Source organism: Pyrus communis, chromosome 9 (genome assembly GCF_041283825.1).
Source record: "Pyrus communis isolate YQ-2024b chromosome 9, ASM4128382v1, whole genome shotgun sequence".
NCBI lineage: Eukaryota > Viridiplantae > Streptophyta > Magnoliopsida > Rosales > Rosaceae > Pyrus > Pyrus communis.
In genome coordinates this window covers 25,737,629-25,748,443 of record NC_142573.1, presented here as the reverse complement: position 1 = coordinate 25,748,443, position 10,815 = coordinate 25,737,629, and the positions used below count along the sequence as shown (strand labels likewise).

The following is a 10,815-nucleotide window of genomic DNA, read 5'->3' as shown; positions in this document are numbered from 1 at the left end:
GGAGAGAGAGAGTGGAGAGAGAGAAATCAGAAAATGGGAGGACATAACCTATTTATATGTGGGTATTTTGAATAATTTTAATTTTGTGCATGGTGTGCATGACCGGTTTGTCCTATTCTTGTCCCAATATTAAGAATTGTCTCATTTTGGATATTTCCCTTTAATTTATCTCCTTTTTCAATTTTATTTAAAAATGGGTAGCTGACAACATAGGAAAGCAAACTCCTTTGTGTGGTGTGTGGATACCAAAATTGTTCCAAAAAGTAAGATAGGAATTCTAAAATCGTTCCATACCAAAATAGAGTAGGAAAGGAATACCACTCCCATTTTCTTTCTAATTTCTAGTCATAGACTCACACGAACGAGGACTCAAATTTATTATGAAAAACTTTGATGTGATTTGCTCGTGTGCTTCCTGTATTATACCAAATCACGACTCTTATTTGTTATTTTGTGAGGTTGAATTGTTTGCGATTGAATTTCATCAGATTCGTTCGTTCTTTTACAATTTCTTCATGGTTAGATACAACGGATTCTATGATGGCTAGATCTCAATTTTTGGTGGTTGTCATATTAAGATTTGTAATTTAACTTAAGCTTTTAGTTGTTTTGGATTAACTTAAGCTTTTGTACCTCATAGATCATTCGTACAAAACATTTTCCAAAGGCATCTCCATTTTTTGCTAAAAATGGGTATTGGTTGTAAAGTCCCTGAGATTGCTAAAAGTGGCTGTCTTGGTCACGAGTTAGCCACTTTCGAGCCGTTTTCCGGCCAAACCACGGAGAGTTAGCCGTCGAAAAAGTTAACCATTCTCTTCATCTCGTCGAGACATATGATTTTCTTTTTTAAACCACTTGATTTCGTTGAGTATTGAAGAAATTATGAACATATGATTCTCTTCATTTCCGGTAACCATTGGGCTTCCAAATATGTATAATTTTTTTCTACACTTTCCTATCTTCATTTTGATATATTATGAGTCGAATTTAGTTAAGAAATGATTGAGTTATGAAGCTTTGAAAATTGCCCAAACTTCCGGCCAAGAGATCCGGGACACTTAATGGAGTTTTTAACGGAAGGACCAAAATGATGGATGATGGACAATCTCAGAGACTATTTCTATTGATTTTCAATCTCAGGAACCAAAATGATGTGTTATGCAAATCTTAATGACCATTTTGGCTATTTAGCCATCTATTTATTTATGTTTTTAGAATTTGATTTGATTTATTTAATTTAATGACCAAATGCATTCTAGAGTATGCACGCGAAAAGAAGACATGTGCAAAAATCACTTTCAAAATTAAGGAGCACATTTTTTTTTTCTTCAACATTGTAATAAATAAGTAGATATTAGGAAGGAAGATGTGGGGCAGTTTCTGTCTCTACATATTGTTTAATTTCGACGTTAGACATTTTTATTGTCTTCTAGTTAGGAAGTATTATACAATGTGCTTTGAGAAAGACTAAAATGGAACCTTAAGGATGGCGACGGCTTTCCACATGTTCGGTGCCTCACAACTACTTTGACTTCGCAGCCTGCGCTGATCCCAGACCATCCCGAGAAACAAACTCTAGCTTGACGAAGGGACTTAGAAGTGCGCTTTGAAAAGCGCATTAATCAGGCTGTGAAGTGAAGGTCACAAGGGGGAACGGGTACAACTTGGATTTTTAAGATCTATTGTTGAGAAATATTAGAAATTGAGAAAAAAATCAGACGAGCTCTGCTGTCCGTAGGTGAAAAAAATGTGCAGAAATCACTTTTCAAATTTAACCAACTTTCCTTCTGGAGTTGAATTGGGCCTCTATTTGCCTTTAAGAATCACTACATGCAGTACCAGACCTCTCCCTGGTGTCTGCCTCCGGTATTTGTGAAACACAAAATTTATGTAACCAAGGCCGAGGAACTAAAATTTATTATCGATTGCTATAACATCTTAAAATTGTTGTACTATCTGTCACAGAGTGAAAATATTTTTGCGTTTGAACACCTTTACGATGTTGCTACTAATCCGCAGTAAGTGTCGTATGTGTATAAATCCGAGCAGAGGATCTGCTTCCTTTTTCGTACGCTGGTTTAACAACATAAATGGAAGTTGTAGGCATATGTTTTGTACGATGCTAGCTTTTCATGTCTGCTGAAGATATTCTTCTTCTAGACAACACCTTAAATTTCTTTCCATCTTCTTGTAATCTTTGAGTCTTGAATCGTGGAGACTTCTGGTTTCTTCATGTACTTCCTTCCTTTCCTTTCTCAGAGGACTTATGGGCATATGCCCTTTGCGCTGTCCTCCTCCTTCTTCTAGACAACACCTTAAATTTCTTTCCATCTTCTTGTAATCTTTGAGTCTTGAATCGTGGAGACTTCTGGTTTCTTCATGTACTTCCTTCCTTTCCTTTCTCAGAGGACTTATGGGCATATGCCCTTTGCGCTGTCCTCCTCCTTTGGTTCTTGCAAACAAGCTTGGTACTACCGTTGCCTTGGCCTTCACCCCTGAACACCAAATCTCTTTCTTTCTCCCGAGATTCATTTTTCGTGTTTCGTTTTGTTATACTTACTTGGGTTTGTCTAAAAAAAGTCGTACAGCGAAAGAGAGAAGGCGAAAAAAGAGTAACAAAGAATGCTGAAGATGAAGGTTTTGGAGAGAATTAATTTACAGAAGCATAAGAAGACCAGTACTGATGCTGCTCATACCTTGAAGACAAACAGGTTCATTTTTTTTATTCACAGTTAATGTTCTCGGAAGTGCAGGACCGATAAGGTTAGTGGTAAGTGAGGATGATCTTGTAGCTCGAGTGATCGACACTGCTTTCAACTCCCACGCCCGCGAAGGCCCGCTACTTGTTCTTGGTTCCAATGTCAAGGATTTCCTTCTACAGTGCACTTATGCATGATCTGATGGTATGCTCTCAGAAACACATATCAAATCAAACTGCCAACGATATTTTCACTTTCAAGTGTTAATTTGGATGTTTGTCTTATGATGATGAGTTCTAATTCTTGTGATTTATGTTGATATGTCCTTTTCGACTTCGTGAAGCTGCAGCGGCAAAGCTAGCATTCCCATTTCTACTTATTTTTATTTCATTGTTATCAATTTGAAAGTGGTTTGTCATTAGATGTAAATGCATAAAACCGCAATTTAACTAGGGTTATACACGTAATAAAATGCGGTTTCATGCATTTAGAGAAATCCTCATTAAAAGGAATAATAGAAATAATTTCTAAGTATTAAACAGTGGTTTGTTGTTGAGAAATAATGAATTCCTTCAATGAGTTCCACTTTGTTTATGTTATTAACTGGAGCTAATTAGAATCAACTTGTAGCTTTAAGTCCCTGGGAAACTATAGGATCTCGTGGGGGAAGGAAACTTTGTGCTGTCCAAGAAGCAGAGGCAAGTGCAGAATAATATTGCAGAAAGAAAGGCAGAGATAACAGCTCCAAAGGGATCAGTGAGTAGCTGGAAGGCATGGCTTAACAAATCATTCACTTTCAAGATATCATCATCCCATTGAGCGACTACATTCATCTTCTCATGGGAACATATATATTTTTAGTTAAAACGCGACAATAATATAATATTTCAATCACTTGAGAGACAATAATTGAAATCATAGAAGGTTAAATTCTCTGTGAATAATGTAAGTTTATGCATTATTACTTGGTTCGGAGCCACATTTATATTGTTATATTTTGTTATAATGGAAGAGAACTGAACTTTTGATCTAACTTAATCCTAACGCATTTTCTCACTCAACTATATCCCTTGGGCTAACCCTGATAATCTTTACGGAATATTCTTAATTTTTAACTTAATTACAGTCTGTTAGCGTAATTATGTTCCTCGGCTTGGATTTTTCATCGTCCCATTGGTTCTCAAACCTTAAGAAAGGAATTATTAGGAAGACAAATTAAGAGGATTACTTGGTACAGGAAGTTGTTTGGTTAAAGACACAAACTTCCTCGCATTCATGGGAGAATAAGAACATGTAACTTTGTCAAAATAGAGGCTCATGTTTAACCATGTTTTGTCATTAATTGTCGTATCTTTTGAAGAAAGAAAAATAGAGGCTCATGTTTTAAAGGTAATATAAATGTCACTTAGTACTACGGTTCAGTAGTGTTTATCTTAACTTGTAAGTGAGAGGTTTAAGTTTGATTCTCGCTAAAGAAGAATTTAAACCATATTGTTGCTTATCCATTGTGAGAGCCACTCTCCTCCCTCTCAGTGTAAATAAATATTGTTTGTTAAAAAAAAGTAATAGAAAGAACTTTTTTTGTCGTGTAACAAAAGTAGAGATACTTTTCCGACTGAGCCCGTTGGATTTGTATGCATTGTTTTGGGGGGATGTGTTGGCCCATGTTGCAACAGTTTGATGCACAAAAATACTTTTCCTTTGCCAAAACCAAAACCTCTAAAAATACGTTGCAACAGTTTCATGCACAAAAATACGAAAAACCAAAGCAAATAAATGGTATGCTAGCAATCTTCTAGTTTGGATCTTCTTCTCCTTTCTTTTTTTTTTTTTTTTTTTTTTAACAAATGATATTATCTACATTAAAAAAAAGGGAGGTGAGCTTAGCCTCACAATGGGCTAGCAACAATGTGGTTCAAATTCTCCTTTGATGAGAATTGAATCTAAGACCTCTCATTTACAATTGAAGAGGAATATCACTAGACCGTAACACTAATTGGTTGGATCTTCCTTTTAATCTCTCATCTATTTTGATGATCTTATAATTGATGATTTGACTTGTCTATTCTCGAGGTCACTTTATAAAGGTCAACTTTGCAAGAAATGAACCAAGTCAAATATTATTAAAACCGTCTGATTAATATTGTCACAATTTCAATGTTTAATTGACATGATGCACCTATTTATTGAATAATTGTTCGATTACTAAAAACTTTCTTATTTAATTAATTTTTTTTACATATATGGTCTTTAAAAGGTGACCAAGTAATTAAATAGTTCGGATCACCCTTGAACAATGCATCATGACAAAAGAAAATACAAAGTTGCACGAGTAGGTCCAAATGAAAAGGTTGTCCAAGAAGACATGTTCTTACACTATATGAATGAGGAAAATAAACTTGGAATTTAGATAAAAGTCGAATTTATAAATTAACATGCACCAATTTCCTTGTTTGAATTCATAAACATAGAAATATAAAATTTCTACGTGGAAAAAAAAACTTGGAATTTGAGACTTTGATTCCCAAGTTTAAATTCCATGTAAATAGGTGTCATTCCCAATTTCTATAATTGAGAGTTTAAAAATAACAAATTCTGTATTTAATTCCATTGTTGTTTTAGATTAACCAAATAAGAAAATTCACAAATTCTAGAAAATAAAATGCCATCATTTTAAAATTCCTTAGTAATTTTAAATTTCTTCATCCAAACATAGTATTAAATAACCCAACAGGTTTTATGGATGATTTTAGAAGCCTTGCTCTTTAAATCTTCTTATGTGTACCAGTTGTAAATTCCTACTTAACATAATCTTGATGTAATATATATGGGTCAGGAAACCATAGGACCATTAAATTAAATGGCACGCATTCTAGTGTTTTTTTGTAAAACCACATTCATCCATTTTTATCATAATACCAGTTGAATCAATGAGAATAGATTTTCTACACGGTATAAGTGGTTTATGTTCCTCTATAATATCTCTCGAAACCCTATATGTGCATCCCCTTCTCCTTAGAGGAACTCCACCTCTAAAAAAATACGCCAGCACCCAGCTCATTTAATCCACTCAGCAAACAATAATAGACCCCAATGAACATCTCCACCCCTACAAAAATGCGCTGGCACCCTGCCCATTTCAAATATTATTAAATTTTTTATAAAATAATAAAGAAATTACACAAAGTACTACTAATAAATAACAAATTACATCTATTAATAAAAATAAATAAGAAATTACATAAAGTACTAAAAATAAAGACGAAATTACATAAAGTACTAAGAATTAAGACGAAATTAAATAAATTGCTTCGAATAAATATGAAATTATACAAAGTCTGTGGAGCTAGGATACGTGGTGCTAGGATCTTCGTTGCTAGGACCTGTAGCTAGAACCCCCTCCACTTGTTTCCGCATCTCTTGCACCCCTCCTTCGCACCATGTCTCTTTTTTCCGAAGTACAAAAATATTTTGAATTCGGAGATAGTCCTACTAGAGGCTTGTTCATAGTGTCACAATCTGCTTGAGCCATCCTTTCTTCTCTAAGCATCTCATTTTCTCGATTAAGTGTTTCTCTAATCATCTCATTCTCTCGATTAAGTACTTCTCTTTGTCTCTCAGTCGCCGCATCATGTCTCCCAGTAGCTACTAATATTGCTGCCATAGTCGCATCTTTTTCCTCATCTTTAGCCGTTTCCCGCGCCATGTTTAGTTCATCTTGGCGAGCAAGTTTGTCCATATATTTAGTGTAGTCATTTTTGGAAGAACTACCTTTTTTCTTTGATGCCTTTTTACCCTGAGGCTTGAAGGACCGACGAATCGGTTGGGTTTCCAGCACTTCTTCAGGTGTCCCTTCCGTTTCTTCCAAAGTCTCGCCTTCTTGTTCGACCGTGTCTGCCTCTGGGGAACTGTGTAGACCCATGTTGTGCATGACAACTTCTGGACCGGTTGCCACAATTCTGTATCTAGGGCAATCTTTGACAATTTGCCAGCATTCCCATTTGTTGAATGATTTGTTATGGTTCTTCGAATTGTAAAATGCTTGTGCTTGTAGTGTCTATAAATGTGGGATAAGACAGTATTATAAAATGCGGGTGTAACACAAATAAATAAATTAAAATATTGATGCAAGTGGAATGCATATAAATAAATAAAAATATTGTCACCTAATCCGCTAAACTTGTCCCACTACTCAAATTTCCGGAAGCATGAGAGATGGCATTTTTCCAACAAGTGAAGGATGCGTTGAGTTTTTTTCCAACGACCTTGAAGATCTTGACTACTTCTGGCGTCTTTTCCATGTACATCTCAAAACGTTTTCGTAATTTTACTCCTCATTTCTCACTTATCCATCTCATTACCCGTAATCGGGTCATGAGTAGTGTGAACCCTGCATTCACACAACGTAACATCTTCGATGAGCTTCCACGTTGTCATTTTTGTCTCTCAAAAATTATATGAAAGCTTTGGTAGAAAGTGTTGAACATATTCAAATGTGGTGTAAGGTGGAAGATGAGGGTTAGGTATTTATAGAAAAAAGAAATATAATATTTAAATTTTTTCTGTATTTTTTAACAATTTTTAATTAATTTTTTTATAAATTTTAGTTTACTTAATTAATCTGGACCGTTGGATTTGAAAAAGATTCAAATCCAACAGCCTATACGTTGACACGTGGCCAATAGTCATAATTCTGACCGTTGTGCATTTTTATTTTTATTTTTTTAATTTTTGGGAGAAAAACGTGGACTATTGATCTCTAGATTGAACTATCTAGATCAAGCCACGTCACTAGTTGTTGGATGTCAAATTCAAAATTTTTTGACCGTTGGAAATCCAACAGCCCAAAAACAAACACGTGACCTCCCCCATCAAATCCCTAAGTGCACCTGCGCTGGCGGGCCACCCCCATGTTTTCTTGTCGGGAAGCGTGGCCACAATTGTGTGTTTCGCACATGCTTGGAGCAAAAAAAAAAAAAATAAATAAATAAATAAACTGGCCTACGACGTCACGTTGACGTCAGCATGACATCAAGTAGGCCGTCCCATGGGTCTATCGATTTTGGGCTGCCCTGGAGACCAACTTGGGCCAGGTGCCATCCTATCCACATGAGCTGGAGGGGATTGGCTAGGTGCCTGGCCAAAAACGATGCTGGGTGCCAGCCTACAAGTACCCCGTGGACTTGCTCTTATTGAAGTTCACCTTCCTCAAACCCTAGCTTCCTAATGCTAGTGTCTCCTTTTAGTTTCTCTCTTTTTGGCCTCCATGCCGCTCACTTACTCAAACCACCCGAATTTAATTACCTTTTTTTCCTTCATCAGCTTAAAGTCTTTCTTGTCGGTCATGATCTTTGGACATTCGTTGATGATCCTTCTCTCTTCCTTTTACTACTATTGCACGTATCATCACGTTCAAATCCGTAACCCTATCGTGCTCTATGAATTTAGAAAGGTTAGTTAATTGTCAGTTATCCCACCAGTACCTTCTCAGAACTCATTCTCTCTTTAACTACTCAACGTTCGGTTGCCTGTGACTCCACTTCCACAAGGGTCATTTGGTATTAAATCAAATGAATTCGTGACATAGAGTTAAGTATCCAATTAATCTAATATGCATGCTCAGCTCTTGGAAGCATGCAATAGTGGCAATCTAGCAGATTTATCATAAGAGGTGATGGTCGTTCAATCATAGGTTAAACACAAAAGATAAAATTAAAACGTAGTTTCGCTCTAATTAACTCATTATTTTATTTCTTTTATACGTGGACGGCACGCTAATAAATTGATAATTGGTAGATCTTATTAGTCACAAATTTGACCCATTGGGTTAATTATTAACTTAATTATAATGATTGCAACTTTTAGTCCCTCCAACAGTGAGGAAGATATTAATAAGCTCTTGACAATGAAGTGTGAAGCAAATCCTATTTTTCTAATCGCAGACTAAGTTAAATAATTATGTAGATTAATGGTGGAGAAGGCATGTTTACTCACACTCATGGAGAAAGAGACTATGGAGAGGGCTTAGTTGTTGAAAAGACTTTGCACTTAAAAATTGGGAGCTGTAAAGAAAAAGCTTTCTCATGGCTGAAGGGTCCCGTATGTTTTTGAAAAGAAGAAGACATAGTGCGTGTGTGATGGAGGATGTCAAAATCAATGGAACCACTAGTCAATTTCAATGCCCCGACACCATAAAATTGTCTGCTATATATGCTTAATATCTCATAGAACTTGACCATACATGGATTCAATTTGTGGTTGTGAAAATTAGGTTATAGAGAGAGTGTGATGTTTCAACTGTCACTAATGTAAAGATTTGGGGTCGGGATAGTGAGTAGTGGTCAGTACTATTCATACTGATATTATTTCAAGCTAGCCATCTGCATAATGAAATAAGTGTGCCATTTTTTACAAAAAATTTTGGTACATTAAAAGTAAAACCATTGAATATATGTTAATATTATAATTTATTCTGTCAAATTTTCGATGTGAAATAACATTCTTTAACCACGAATGCTAGTCAATTCATTGTGTCGTCTGCATAGCTTCCATGCAAACCAATCTCATGTCAGTTGGGTTCTTTGAGTGGTACATTTATGATAATTAAGCGAAACGAACTAAATTCATGTGCTTAAGAATTATTGTTTACATAGATCTGGTTGGAGAACAATCTGTTGCAAATAGAGTAGAGATAGAATGTAGAGAGGACATTAAGATAAAAAAAATTATTAACAAAAAAGGAAAAAAAAAGGTAATGCTAGGAGACTAAATTTGTAGAAAAAATTTGAAAACTAAATAATGTGTCACCAATAGAAAATTAACACGTTTATCAACGCTTAAGTAATCATCCAATCATCAACTTTCACATCATTTAGTTTGCAAATTTTGTCTACAAATTTAGTTTTCCTACCATTACTCTAAAAAAAGAAACATAACATTCTAGTTGTTATATAACTCGATATAGTCGGTCTTCCAAAGTAAGAATTTCATTAAATTCGAATCGAAATGTTTACTTTAGAAGTCAAAGTGTTAACAACTACTCTAGCTCAAAACAATCGCAAGTATCAAAGCCACCTTCCCGCGAGACAAAAACAATCACTAGCTGCCATATTACAAACATGAGGAACAAAAAGGAATTCTACTGACCTCAATTGTTGTTTCACACATTGAATATCAAATTGAAGAGTTTTATTGCAACATTTGGTTGAGTTTTTTCATTAATCATATCTACAAGACATTTGGAGTCTGATTCTACATGAACCGCATCAAAACCCTTGTCAATTATACAAGCTAACAAAGACACCAATACCGCTTCCACCTATTGAAACCGGTCCAAATGTCACAAGCCTTTGCAGGTGTTCTATTTGCGGTAACTTCCTCTTTATTTAGAAAGAAAAAAGTAGTCATAATTATATTATGACGCTTACCATACCTTTTGCTATCAATAGTTCAGGACCGTCTTATGACCCCTACTTATAAATGCACTCAGTGGAAGTTTTTAAATTTTAGCACTGTGGACAATTATACGTACAAAAGGATATGGCAACAAAACATTAAACCTACAATATGTGTATCTTCATTCATTAGCGTGCCATTGGGAATAGGTTAAGACATATAAAATAGATACTTTTAACGAAAAGTTTTCGATATTGTTCATTTTAACGAAAAATCATATTTTTATATTAAAAAGTTAATCCTGATACTATTCACTTTACCCTTTATTTTGTCATTTTCGTTAAAACTCAAAGTTTTCAAACTTTTTTCATTAGTTTTCCTTATAAAATATTGAAATAAAAAAAAAAAAGAGCATAAAAATGCCTCTTAGCAATATTACTGTACAGTGCAACTCATTAAAGCTACAGTTTCGTTGTTTTAATAGCTAGTTTTGCTCCTATGATTTAGTGGTAATTCACTCCATCTATAAGTAAAAGATCTCAAGTTTAACTCTCTTGAATGATGTGTTTGATACCAATAATTATAGTTAGTCCGTTAAAGCTACAATTTTCTTTGTTTTAATAGCTAGTTTTGGTCACGTAGTACCATAGTCTAATGGTATTTCACTTCACCATAAGGATGGATCTACATTTCACTTCACTGCAAGGGCGGATCTATAAAG

General features: G+C 35.0%; 1 pseudogene across 1 annotated transcript; it reads left to right on the top strand.

Moving 5' to 3' along the window:
• The first annotated feature begins 1,659 nt into the window (after positions 1-1,659).
• On the top strand, positions 1,660-3,632 carry LOC148694474 (uncharacterized; annotated as a pseudogene). The gene is made up of 2 exons (XR_015966909.1): positions 1,660-2,903; positions 3,330-3,632. The product of XR_015966909.1 is annotated as an uncharacterized LOC148694474 (transcript).
• Positions 3,633-10,815: the final 7,183 nt, after the last annotated feature.